General features: G+C 36.1%; 1 long non-coding RNA gene across 1 annotated transcript; it reads left to right on the top strand.

Moving 5' to 3' along the window:
• The first annotated feature begins 3,370 nt into the window (after positions 1-3,370).
• Positions 3,371-6,858, top strand: LOC117294990. Its single transcript, XR_004519607.1, has 5 exons — positions 3,371-3,611; positions 4,250-4,351; positions 4,817-4,951; positions 6,231-6,321; positions 6,752-6,858. It is a non-coding gene; the product is annotated as an uncharacterized LOC117294990 (long non-coding RNA).
• The last annotated feature ends 6,527 nt before the right edge of the window (positions 6,859-13,385 follow it).

The raw sequence follows: 13,385 nt of genomic DNA, 5'->3' as shown, positions 1-13,385 counted from the left end.
GAGCTCAGAAAATTGTATGCACTATGGTTTATTTCATCTTGTCATCCTTTTAATTCGTGAATTAATTAACTGATTTTTATTTATGGTCAGGTCAGGGACGAGGGAAGATAGAAGTGTCACCAGATGGGAGTTTTGTGTCTATGGATAATGTGGTATGTGGACGTAATAATTGGAGTTCGCCAAAGGACCAAGGTAAGGCCAACTTCGCCGTGTACCTGACCTCCATATTTTAAGTTCCCTTTGGCGATTCACATAAATTTGATAAAATGTTGAAATTGTTGGGGCGGGCTTTTGATAAAATGTTGAAATTTTTGGGGCGGGCTCTTAAAGTCACCTGGAAATAGATTTATTTTTCTTTCAAACATAAGAGTATATGCTTACGAACAACAAAACAATTTGTTTAGTAATTGTTTGTCACGATTTATATGTTTAAAAAATATATAAAGTTGTTTGGGGGGCTGACTCTGCGCCCTCTCGGGTCGGGGTCTACTCTTAAATTTGTAAATAACATAAGAACTGATTGTTTAAAACCTTAGCTAACTGTTTATTCACATTCCACTCATCAAAACACATATATTAGTGACAAATGCTTTATTTTGAAAAAAATACCACTTCCAGGTGACTTTAAGGATCTGTTAGTAAACCCAATCTAGAAATTGTTTCGGAGAAACCGTGCACGCCTTTTATTGGGTTTCTTATGATAAAAACAAATTAATAAGTTTGATTGAGTGGAATGCAAATAAAACTCCCGCTTTAGTTATGGTAATTTTGAAGAAGAAAATTCGGCGGTATATATATATATATAAAAAAAAATAAAAAAATAAAAATAAAAAAAGTGGATGCATTAGGGGGACACTGCTTGGTTTCGGTAACTTTATCTGTAAACCCAAATCAACCAGTGCACTCCTCTGCACCCCCCCCCCCCTCAAAAAGTATAGTGGAGGTCAGATAACGCAAGTTGGTAATCAAGATCAAGATCAAGACAAGGTGAAGACTTCGAAGTGTAAGGGAACATCTAACCCGTTCTCTTGCAGAGTCCCTCCCCCTTTTGTAACGACCCCGCCCCACTCAGCGATTATGTTGATGTTGTCCTTGCTAGTAGAGATTTCAGGGTGACTTAGTTGTAGTTTCTCGGCATTTCTTGATTTGCATATTGGTCGAAGCCAATGATGCGTGTTTAATTGGGAGACTGGTCTAACTGGACATTCCTGTCAGGGTGATACTTCAAGTCGTCAGTTGTCATGTTTATTTAAATTTCTCATGATTTTATTTTACAAACGTGTAATTTATTAATGAAAAGTATGAACAGTTATTCATACAAATACTTAATACTTCTTCGAAAACATTTTTGAGTGAAAAATATACAACAAAATTAATGAAACCATGGACAATTAAAAAAAAGCAATGTTAAAAGTAGATTTTGCCCTTTCTATAAGTAATCATGCTGTCTAAATAAAGTCGAATACCAATACTCAACTGATGATTAATGTTTGATTCAGGAAAGAGTAAATAGCAAATTTAGACCAGCTAAATTAATATTTATATTTCCTAATATCAGCATTATATCACTGCGAATGAAGCTTTTCTTAACTTGAGCATAGCAAACCTCGAGTAGGTAGAAATATTAAATTACTTTAATCGTGATATTTGTGTCCAATATGTGTCCATTTGATGATCAATGGTTGATGTAGGGGTACTTTTAAATATATAATTTAGACAATGAGCTAAATTAATATTTAAATATTCCTTTAATCAGCATTACATCAATTGTGAAAGCAGACGTTTTCAACTGAGCACTATTGCTAATGTAATTCAAATAAAAGTAACTTCAATCCTGTCCAATTTGTGTCCATTTGTTGATCAGTGGTTGATTTAGGAGTAGGCCCTACTATTAAATAGACAAATTAGACAATGAGCTAAATTATAATCAACATCACATCAACTGTGAATGTAGCTTTTTAAAACTTGACCATAAATAACTTTAATTATTATATTTCTGTCCAATCTGCGTCCATTTGATGATCAATGGTTGATGTAGGAGTACTTTTAAATAGATAATTTAGACAATGAGCTAAATTAATATTTACATATTCCTATTATCAGCATTACTTCAATTGTGAATGTAGCCTTTTAAAAACTTGATTATAGCAAACCTCGAGTTGGAAGAAAACTTAAATACTTTTATTTATTATATTTCTGTTCAATCTGCGTCCATTTGATGATCAATGTTTGATGTAGGAGTACTTTTAAATAGATAATTTAGACAATGAGCTAAATTAATATTTACATATTCCTATTATCAGCATTACTTGAATTGTGAAAGCAGACATTTTCAACTGAGCATTATTGTCAATGTAATTCAAATAAAAGTAACTTCATTCTTGATATTTCTGTCCAATCTGTGTCCATTTGTTGATCAATGGTTGATGTAGGAGTACTTTTAAATAGAGTAATTTAGACAGTGAGCTAAATTAATATTTACAAATTCTTACCCATCATTACATCAATTGTGAATGTAGCCTTTTTAAAAATTGATCATAGCAAACCCCAAGTAGGAAGAAGAACCTAAATAACTTTAATCGCGATATTTATGTCAAATCTGTGTCCATTTGATGATGAATGGTGATTTTGGAGTATTTTTAAATATATAATTTAGACAATGAGCTAAATTAATATTTACTAACTCCTAATATCAGCATTACATAAAATGTGAATGCAGACATTTCAAACTGAGCTTTTTTTACCAGTGTCCAAAATGAATTAAAAATTTGGCCTCATTAAAAAAATAAAATAAAAATAAAAGAAGAAACAAGACAAGAAAGAAAAGAAAGAACAAAAGAAGAGGACAATGGAAGTCTAAAAGAAGTGAGAAAGAGCAGATCATAAGTTGTGGTATGTATATTAAAAAAAATACAGTAAAGGCTGGTAGGGTATTTAGTGTTAGCTTAAGCAACAAATACTTGCTCAGTAAGATTAGATTATCGGCCAAGACTCCACTCAATTATTATACCCAGTAAACAGCAGCTAAATACCAGTCACAAGCAATGCATATAGAATTACAGTTTTGCCATGTGTAAAATAGGCAAGCTATTTTCGTGCTTATAAAGGAACACGTTGTCTTGGATCGGTCAAGTTGATCTTTGAAAAGCGTTTGTAACCGCTAATTTATAAAGTGCATAAATTACTAGAAAGATATGGCCGACCGTGTTAGTTCGCAAAGTAAAAGGAAAACCACGCAATTTTGAGGTAGATTTTTGTGGATCATTGTATTCTACTTTTACAACATCTTTCCAACTATATGCATTTTATAACAAACGGTTACAAACGCTTTTTATAGACCAACTCGTCCGATCCAAGGCAATGTGTTCCTTTAAGCAAATTTTTCGCTTAAGCAGCTCCATGAAATTGAGCCCAGTTGCTTACAGCAAAGGTGACGTATAAGGTACCAGCGCAAGAGTAAAAACTAACAAATTTTCTCTTCACGGCTCCTAACCTTTCTTTCACAAGGACTAATGATTGTTTTTGTTTTCAACAGTAATTCATCGCTTAGAAGGATGTTGTGGCAACCTGTGGATTGGTGGCAGCTTTTGGACACCGTAGATGACACTGAAGTACCCAGGGGGGGATTTCACAAAGAGTTAAGACTAGTATTATATCCAGTAAGGACGAGTTACTCGTTCTAACTTAGGACTAGCCTTAAGTTTTTAATATCTCCTACAGGACTAGTTCTAACTCTTTGTGAAATGGACCCCTGGTTTATATCTACGGTGATGTATAGGTGGACCTAAATTTTGCTTCAATACACTGGACACTTCTGGTAATTGTCAAAGACCAGTCTTCTCACTTGGTGTATCTCAACATATGCATAAAATAACAAACCTGTAAAAATTTGAGCTCAATTGGTCTTCGAAGTTGCCAGATAACAATGAAACAAAAGACACACTATTTTTTTGTCACACGAATGTTTGTGCTTTCAGATGCTTGATTTCGAGACCTCAAAATCGAATTCTGACATCTCGAAATCAAATTCAAATAATTTAGTGAAGAAATGACTTCTTCTCAAAAACTACGTTACTTCAGAGGGAGCCGTTTCTCACAATACTATCAACCGCTCTCCCTTGCTCGTTACTAATTAAGTTTTTTTTATACTAACAACTATTTTGAGTAATTACCAATAGTGTCCAGTGCCTTTAAATTGATGACCCTAAAAATGCTAACATTTCTAGATATGTTTTCTTTCGATTTGCAGATCATGTTTTCTTCTTCAAGATGATGAAGTTGTGTGTTGGATGACATCTTCACTGATCCGAGATGATGCCTATAAGCAAGACCAGTGGTAATACAGGATTTGGTAATGCATCAGGTTGTATCAGTTACAAATTGCTGGGGTTACGTTTTGGCGGTCGTAATCAGTAACTGTTTCGGTTGAATTGGATAGTGGTTAATCACTGGCCAATGACCGAAATAGTTATTAGCTTGCGGCCGCCAAAACTCGCTCCTGGTGGAAAATTTCCTACTTAATGGGACAACAGCTCAATCAACACAGATTGTTGAGGATAATGGAAAAGTACCTTATAGTTTTGAGACAACTTTGGAAGAAAAAACGAAAAATGCGCAAACAATAATATCTCAATGTTACGCTGTAATTTGAACAGCTAGCCAAACGATGAACTTAAACTAAAAAACTAGTTGACCTGCTTTAACAAACTTTTTTTTATAAAATCGAAATCATTAAAGTCGGCTCTTTTTGCAGTTTATCAAACAATTATGCAAAGGATATACATTATTTTATTTATATTTGCTTATTGTCCATCAGTCTGGTGGGAGTGGTGACTACAACTGGACCTGTTTGGATCAGCATCGTTTTAGGATACATGTGGTAGTAACTACAACTGGCTAAGAGTTTGGATGAACCTTGTTGGATGATAAACGTGCACAATTTCGACAAATGGTAAGTTTATGTTAAATCATCTTAAACGTATCTTTGAAGAGAAGGTTCGTCCCACGTATTTGGCAAAGGAGTTCAGATTTAGCACATTTAAAGGTTTCAAATCTTGAATTTGAAAGAGAGACATTCATTGTTTTTGAAAGAGTGTATATTAATTTCAAAAAGAGTTGCTGATGAAGAAACTTCCTACTAAATTGGACAGCAACTCATTTATACTATAGTTTATTGAACTTTGAAGGAAAAAGGAAAAAAATTAACTAAGAATCATGCAGATTTTTAGCCCGTAAAATAAATTTCCTATATAAATACAGACGGTTGCTACCAGCTGTTGTTTGAAGTTCAATAAACAGCAAGCATGAACGACCAGCCATCAACCGAGCTAACAAAACTCGAGAACTAGCTATTATAACTTTCTACATATGTTTGTTTCATCTACTTAAAGGCAGTGGACACTATTGGCAATTGTCAAAGACTAGCCTTCACAGTTGTTGTATCTCAACATACGCATACAATAACAAACCTGTGAAAATATGAGCTCAATCGGTCATCGGACTTGCGAGATAATAATGAAAGAAAAAACACCCTTGTCACACGAAGTTGTGTGCGTTTGGATGGTTGATTTCGAGACCTCAATTCTTAAATCAAATTTGTGGTGAATTATTTCTTTCTCGAAAACTATGTCACTTCAGAGGGAGCCATTTCTCACAATGTTTTATACCATCAACCTCTCCCCATTACTCGTCACCAAGAAAGGTTTTACGCTAATAATTATTTTGAGTAATTACCAATAGTGTCCACTGCCTTTAATAGATTGTTCTTTGTACAATCCAAGCAAATTGAAATACCTCCTGAAACATTAAAACTCGGCTCCGATTGCATGTTATCACAATGTGTTTAAAGCACTTGGCACTATTGGTAATTACTCAAAAGATCTGTAGCAAAAAACATTACTTGGTAACGAGTAATGGAGAGCTGTTGATAGTATATAACTACGAAATGGCTCCCTCAAGTAACGTAGTTTTCGAAAGAAGTAATTTTCAGATTTTGAGGTCGCAAAATCAAGCATCAGAAAGCACACAACTTCGTGTGACAAGGGTGTTTTTTTCTTTCATTATTATCCCGCAACTTTGACATTGGGCTCAAATTTTCACAGGTTTGCTATTGTATGCATATGTTGAGATACACCAAGTGAGAAGACTGGTCTTTGATAATTACAAATAGTGTCCAGTGTCTTTAAAAGAGAGGTCTAAGTTTGTCTGTGCCTTTTCCATTTCCCCCTCAGTTTGAGCAGTCTCTTGTGTGTTATCACTATAAACGGATCTGTTTAGATTAACATCAAATAGATGATACAAGTGCAAAGAGTGAACCGGATGGTAAGTTTAACAAAATAATCTTATTATTTTCTTTGGAAAGAAGGTTCGTCCTATTAATTCGACAAAGGGGTAATGATTCAGAATTATAAGCTTTGAGGGTTTTAAATCGTCAATTTGAAAAAGTACATACACCCATTTTCAAATTGTATCGTTTAGTTTGCAACAAACACACCATAAAACCACCTTTGGAGAGTTTTATTAAAATGGGATGTGAACAACATTAGAAAACAAAACAAAAAAACAAACAAGGTGTGCTGTGTCATGTTCATGTTGTATGTGCATGTTCAATGAGTTGAAGAACTGATTGGGGCTGGAGGACAAGTGTCTTTCACATGCTATTTTCAGACTCTAAATCTTCACCAGAATAATTTCAAGAGATGATCTACAATATAAATGTTGTTTTTTGTAATATGTTTCTTTCTAAACACAGATTGAGACAATGACAAAGGTCTACACCCACTGGGCTAATACCTCCTTTGACTCTGCCACGTTCTGAATGACTGTGTCAAGTTTAGCCAGATGTCAATCCAATGCAAGTTGAACTATGAGAGGTAGGGTTGATGATCGGGCTTATTCAATGCTTTTTGGACTGTGTGCTACCAACGGACTGTGTGAAGTCTAGCGAGATGGTTCTCCACTGCAAGTTGAAGTATGAATCAAAGAGACGAACTATTGATGATGAGGCTTAAGCAATGCTTTTGGACTATGTACCACAAACTTAAAGACACTGGACACTACTGGCTTGATTTCCGGACCTCAAATTCTAAATCTGAGGTCTCGACATAAAATTCATGGAAAATTACTTCTTTCTTGAAAACTACGTCACTTCAGAGGGAGCCGTTTCTTACGGTGTTTTATACTAGTCTCCCCATTGTTCGTTACCAAGTAAATTTTCATTCTAACCATTATGTTGAGTAATTACGAATAGTGTCCACTGCCTTTGGACTGCATGAAGTCTAGGGAGATGACTCTCCACTACAAGTTCAACTGTTGAAGTGACGTGCATTAAGTTCAACAGATATTTTATTTGCTACCAACAGAAGGACTGAAGCAGAACTGTTGAAGTTGAAGCGGCGCATTGGCGTTGATGCATTTCATAACAAACACTTTGGACTGTTAACAACTAAACGAAGACTATGTCAAGTCTAACCAGACGGATGGTTCCTCAGTCACCAGTTCAACTCGAGCAAACTGGACAATGATGTCATCTTTACTGTATAAAGACATTCGAGTATAGGGTGCACAAAGGTCGCCATATCAACCAATGCATTATTCACACAATTTATACAATGTTGTTATTTAAAGTCTCTCAGCAACCTCTTGAAAACGAACCAAATATTATATTCTGACAACTTAAAACAGTTTCTCTTTTCAATTTCTGGTTCTTGAGCTAGTCATCCAAAACAAAAACACTCCGGAACCACTGGCCACACTCCATTTTGAAGAACAAACAAGCAAACAAACAAACGACCAAAAATAATCAGGTGACCAAAAATGTCAATTGTTAAACTTAAAGCAGTTTTGGTATTTATTAATTTTGCTTGCTAAATTTCTTGACTCAAAATTAGTGACAAATGTCAACTAAATCAGGTGAACATTTTGATAAAATTTAGCTCAACTAGTTGTTATCAGACATGTTAAAAACAATGACAAGAAAAAGTTAAGGGTATTTTTGGACAAAACTTAAAGGCAGTGGACACCACTGGTAATTACTCAAAATAATTATTAACATAACACCTTACTTGGTGACGAGTAATGGGGAAAGGTTGATAGTGTAAAACATTGTGAGAAACGGCACCCTCTGAAGTGACGTAGTTTTCGAGAAATGAGTAATTTTCCACAAATTTGATTTCGAGACCTCAGATTTAAAATTTGACGTCTCGAAATCAACCATCTAAACGCACACAACTTCGTACGACAATGTGTTTGTTCTTTCATAAATATCTCGCACCTTCAACGACCGAATTGAGCTCAAATTTTCACAGGTTTGTTACTTTATGCATATGTCGAGATACACCAACTGTGAAGACTAGTCTTTGACAACTACCAATAGTGTCCAGTGTCTTTAAAGCAGCTTTGGTATTTATTAATTTTGCTTGCTAAAATTGTTGACTACAAATTTGTGAAAATGTCAACTAACATTACAAATTAATATCGGGTGAAAATTTTGATAAAATTTAACTCAAGTAATTATTTTCAGACATGTTAAAAACAATGCAAGAAAAAGTTAATGGTAATTTTTTTTATAGAATAAACTTATATAACATATTTTATGTTATAAAGAAATGTGAGTTATTTTGTCAGACAAAACTTAAAGGCAGTGAACACTATTAGTAGTTTCTCAAAATAATTATTAGCATAAAACCTTACTTGGTGACGAGTAATGGGTAGAGGTTGATGGTATAAAACATTGTGAGAAACGGCTCCCTCTGAAGTGACATAGTTTTCGAGAAAGAAATAATTCACCACAAATTTGATTTAAGAATTGAGGTCTCGAAATCAACCATCTAAACGCACACAACTTCGTGTGACAAGGGTGTTTTTTCTTTCATTATTATCTCGCAACTTCGACGACCAATTGAGCTCAAATTTTCACAGGTTTGTTATTCTATGCATTTGTTGAGATACATCAAGTGAGAAGACTGGTCTTGACAATTACCAATAGTGTCCACTGTCTTTAGAGGCAATTTACTTCAACTATTACACGGCAAACTATACACATCACTCAATAAAGTGTTATTCAAAGATGTTGGGAAAGTTAATAGTGTACAGTGCACTTGAGCGCAAAATAGACAAAATGCGTGCTTTGGCAAAAATGCGCAAGCATGCGTCACAGTAAATCACACAGAGTCGGTTTCACAAAGAGCTAATATTGATCATACCGATGATTAATAGCAAGGTGTGATGTCATAATACATATCACGTCGGTAATAATGGCTCACTCATAATATTAAGATGAGTCTTAAGTTAGTGCTTTGTGAAACCCAGCCCCTCCTCACCCTCACACTTAACTTAAACTTCAGTCTTTAATTTAAACTTTGCACTCCAACCATAAAAATGTCACTTTTAATATCTCCACTATCACCTCACACTCGGCACAAACCACTTATCAATCCGCTCCCAATAAAGCGTCATTGGATTTCAAGCATGCATTTTGTATAGAAGCGCTCAAGAAAAAAAACTTAAAGTTAAACAAAACATAACTACAAATCGGTGTAAGTTTCTGTAATGTTTGTTTCCTGTAGTTCGATGGCATATTTTGTATCCGGTTGTTGGTGTTTCCTTGTAGTAATAATATTTTACGTGAATATGTCTAGCTAATTATTTATTGTTTTATATTGTAAGGCTATTTTATCCACAAATGTATATAAAAGAATAAATGAAAAACACATGTAAACCCGTATCATTACAGGTCACAAAGCTAGCAATGCCAGACTTATTGTAAGACGTTTGCCATGTGCCCTGGGCCCAATTTCGTAAAATGTTATAAAGTCGAAAACACTGCTTAGCAAAAGAAAAACTCTTAACCAAGAATGAGATGGGCACCAGGTGTAACATTGAGGTCTTGAAATCAAATTCGTGGAAAATTACTTCTTTCTCGAAAACTACATCACTTCAGAGGGAGCCGTTTCTCACATAGTTTTATACTATCAACTTCTTCCCATTACTCGTTACCAAGTAAGGTTTTATGTTAATAATAATTTTGAGTAATGACCAATAGTGTCCACTGCCTTTAACCCGTTGAACAGTCTCGGTAAAGTTTCAATGTAATAGACCATAAATAGCAGCATAAATTATAGCCTTTCCTATGATACAGAAATTGTGCGTGCAAACAGCCCGAATCGATTGCATGGTTAATTTAAACCTTCGTTGTTTTCCTAATCAATGCTGCTATTCATTACACTAATGCACATAATAATTTATGTTGAAACTACCCAAGTAATACAGTGGCATGAGAAATGAAATATGTTCTGTGCTCAGTGAATATAGTAATTAGCAGATACATAACAACATTTAGGTGTAAGGTTTAAACAGAATATGCTTTTGTACCCTAAACCTGTATGGACAAACAATTATACAACCAGGGAAACGTAACAGGACAACGGACAAAAGAAGCAGACAATACAATATGAAACAAGACCAGCACATTACAAGTTATAGCTCATTAGACTATAAATACGAGTTTATACCCTTTTCAATAATAAATAAAATAATTATTTTACGTCCGAATTAGTCTTTCGCAGTATGCTAATTACACCCAAGCATGCGTGTCATTGTAAGCTATATTATTTGCAAATCAGCCCGATTCAAGCTTCGGCAAAATGCCCCTTCGTCACAACATTGGAAAAATAGCCGGAGCAATATTGTTTGCGTCAGTCGCTTCCTTTTCGCTTTTAATTTGCGGGAAAACCCATAACATCATACACTACCAACGAATGAAATGTGGAACACTTCGTATACATGAGCAATCGTATAGACTTGTGGACAAATCGTTAAATCGGCCCCACGCGCTGAGATAGTGCTCTCGCGAGATCACTGCTCTCGCGCGAACTGATGGCTCCCCGATTTCGACTCCTCATTTATGGGTGCGTTCGTTTAGCTTCCCTGGGTCGACGTTCGTCCTGGAAAAAAAAACGCCACACACCGGGGTCGACCCAGGGAAGCTAAACGAACGCACCCAATGAGGAGTCGAAATCGGGGAGCCATCAGTTCGCGCGAGAGCAGTGATATCTCGCGAGAGCACTATCTCAGCGCGTGGGGCCGATTTAACGACTTGTCTACAAGTCTAGCAATCGTATTGTGTGCAGACATTTTGGGCGTTTCACTCGCGTTGTATCAGGGGTGTGGTCTTTTTAGACTTACGAATCCCTCGGATCAACGGTTCATGTAGGATATTCACTGCATAGTGGACATTCACAGCAAGCTCAGTGAAACCTGTACTCGATACGCATACTCCACATCCCATTTTGGGTGTTTAATGAAGACATCTTGATCATAATATTATACAAGCATTGAATAACGGGTAAGATGCATGATTGTCAGTGAGAATCAGTTTTCATCTGTTCTGCTGTTACCAAGTTTTAATAATCCAATGTATTGTTCAATTAATTACCTATAATCAAGACATATCAGTGTATCAATAGACCGGGTCAGTATGAAATAAATGTTGTTGTTGTTACTTAATAACACTGCACAAATGGTAGTGTTAAATGTATTATCGGTTATTCAAGCGTATCATTTAAGTACATGTACACCAACATGGTGTTAACTTTACGAACGATGGGGGTAAATATAACCGGCTCGTTGTTGTCACATAACATCCCATTTTTTGCAGAATGATTTATTTTTTATTTTGTTTATTCTTGAAACCGAATCTGGTGCGATTGTCCGGGCCTAATTTCATGGATCTGATTACCACCAAATTCTGCGCTTACGATCACCATTCTCCACTCTTGCTAAAAGGCTGAATTGCCCAAAGTGAAAATTTGGCCCACGTCTTTAGCTAAGGAATATTTTCTGTGCCCACGAACTTTAAAGGTAATTCCGACACCCCTATGTTCCGACACCCCTATATTCCGACACCCCTATATTTCGACACCCCTATGTTCCGATACCCCTATGTTCCGACACCCCTATATTTCGACACCCCTATATTCCGATACCCCTATGTTCCGACAAGTTATTTTCGCACATTATTACTCCATTGATAAATAACACTGAATACAACTTGTATTACAGCCAGGTTTCCCGGCGAATTTCGACCTGGAATGGGTTTAAACATTCATGTGTTGAATTTGTACCGTTTCTAAAATTGATGAAATAAAATTAAGATTATAATCGAATCACAAGTGATCTTGTTGCTTGTTTAGGCATGCATTTCATTGTTTGTGTGGTTATAAACATGAGTTATGGCTCCCCGAGTTAGCTGGCAATAAAATACTCGGTACTTTGGTATTGTTTGATGCGTGTACGTGCACGTTGTCGGGACATAGGGGTGTCGGAACATAGGGGTGTCGGAAAATAGGGGTGTCGGAACATAGGGATGTCGGAACATAGAGCAGTCACCGTCAAGACATGTGTTTAAAATAAATCGAGAATTGATACTGTTTTACTGTTTTCTCAGAAAGAAAAAAAAGCATTCCATAGCCTTGCTCAAGGCAGTCGCATTATTCGCTCCGAAATGACGCCGCTAGAAACCCACCCGTATACAATGTGCGTGGTGCGTGTAATCACACCGCACGACCCACCTATACACATTGTCACATCGTAAGACTACTGTGCACACGAGTCATCCGCACTCGTACCACTAACCGCATGCGGAGGCGGCCTGACGGCCGACGCATGCGGATAGTGTACGGGGGCATCGTGTCGTGCGATGTGGTTACACACATTGTACGCACAGTGAATACGGGTGGTTTTTTGAACAGCGGCGGTCTTTTTTCGGAGTTCGACTGAAGGCTAAGCATTTCATGGAATAATATTTCAAGAGAAGTCTTTCACCACTACCTTCTGTAAACCCTGTAAGTTATTTGTAAATCTGTGAACTGTTTTTTTTCTGTACCGAAAGGGTCCAATGGCTTTAACGAACTAAAAAACAAAACAAAAAAACAACAGTTCTTTATTATTCGTTTTAGCATTTTTTCAGTGTACACAAACATTGTTAAATAAGAAGACGAAGAAGAAGAACCCCCCTTGTCTCCGAACTACCCATCAACAAATTGGTGAGTGTTTTACCAGTTTTAAAATAAACGCTTTAAATTGTAATATTTTGTGTCCTTGAAACATGATCAAGGGCTGCTTAAAAATTGTTCGTTGTCACTTTAAACTTCCATCTACTTGTACTTTATAGATCTGGTGTCTGCCGTGATGCCCTGTGGAAGACATTTCTTACCTCAGAGATGGGAGAAAGTTCAACAAAGTAACCTTCAAAGAGGGGATCATGTTTCGCTGTCACGCTTTTGTGGATTGTACTACCATCACACAATAGTTGAACTAGTAAATGAAGATTCCTCAATAAATACCATAGAGTTTAAATCCAATGGCAGATTGACGATAGAGGTCAG

This window comes from Asterias rubens, chromosome 9 (assembly GCF_902459465.1).
Source record: "Asterias rubens chromosome 9, eAstRub1.3, whole genome shotgun sequence".
Classification (NCBI taxonomy): domain Eukaryota; kingdom Metazoa; phylum Echinodermata; class Asteroidea; order Forcipulatida; family Asteriidae; genus Asterias; species Asterias rubens.
This window is presented reverse-complemented; position numbering and strand designations above follow the sequence as displayed.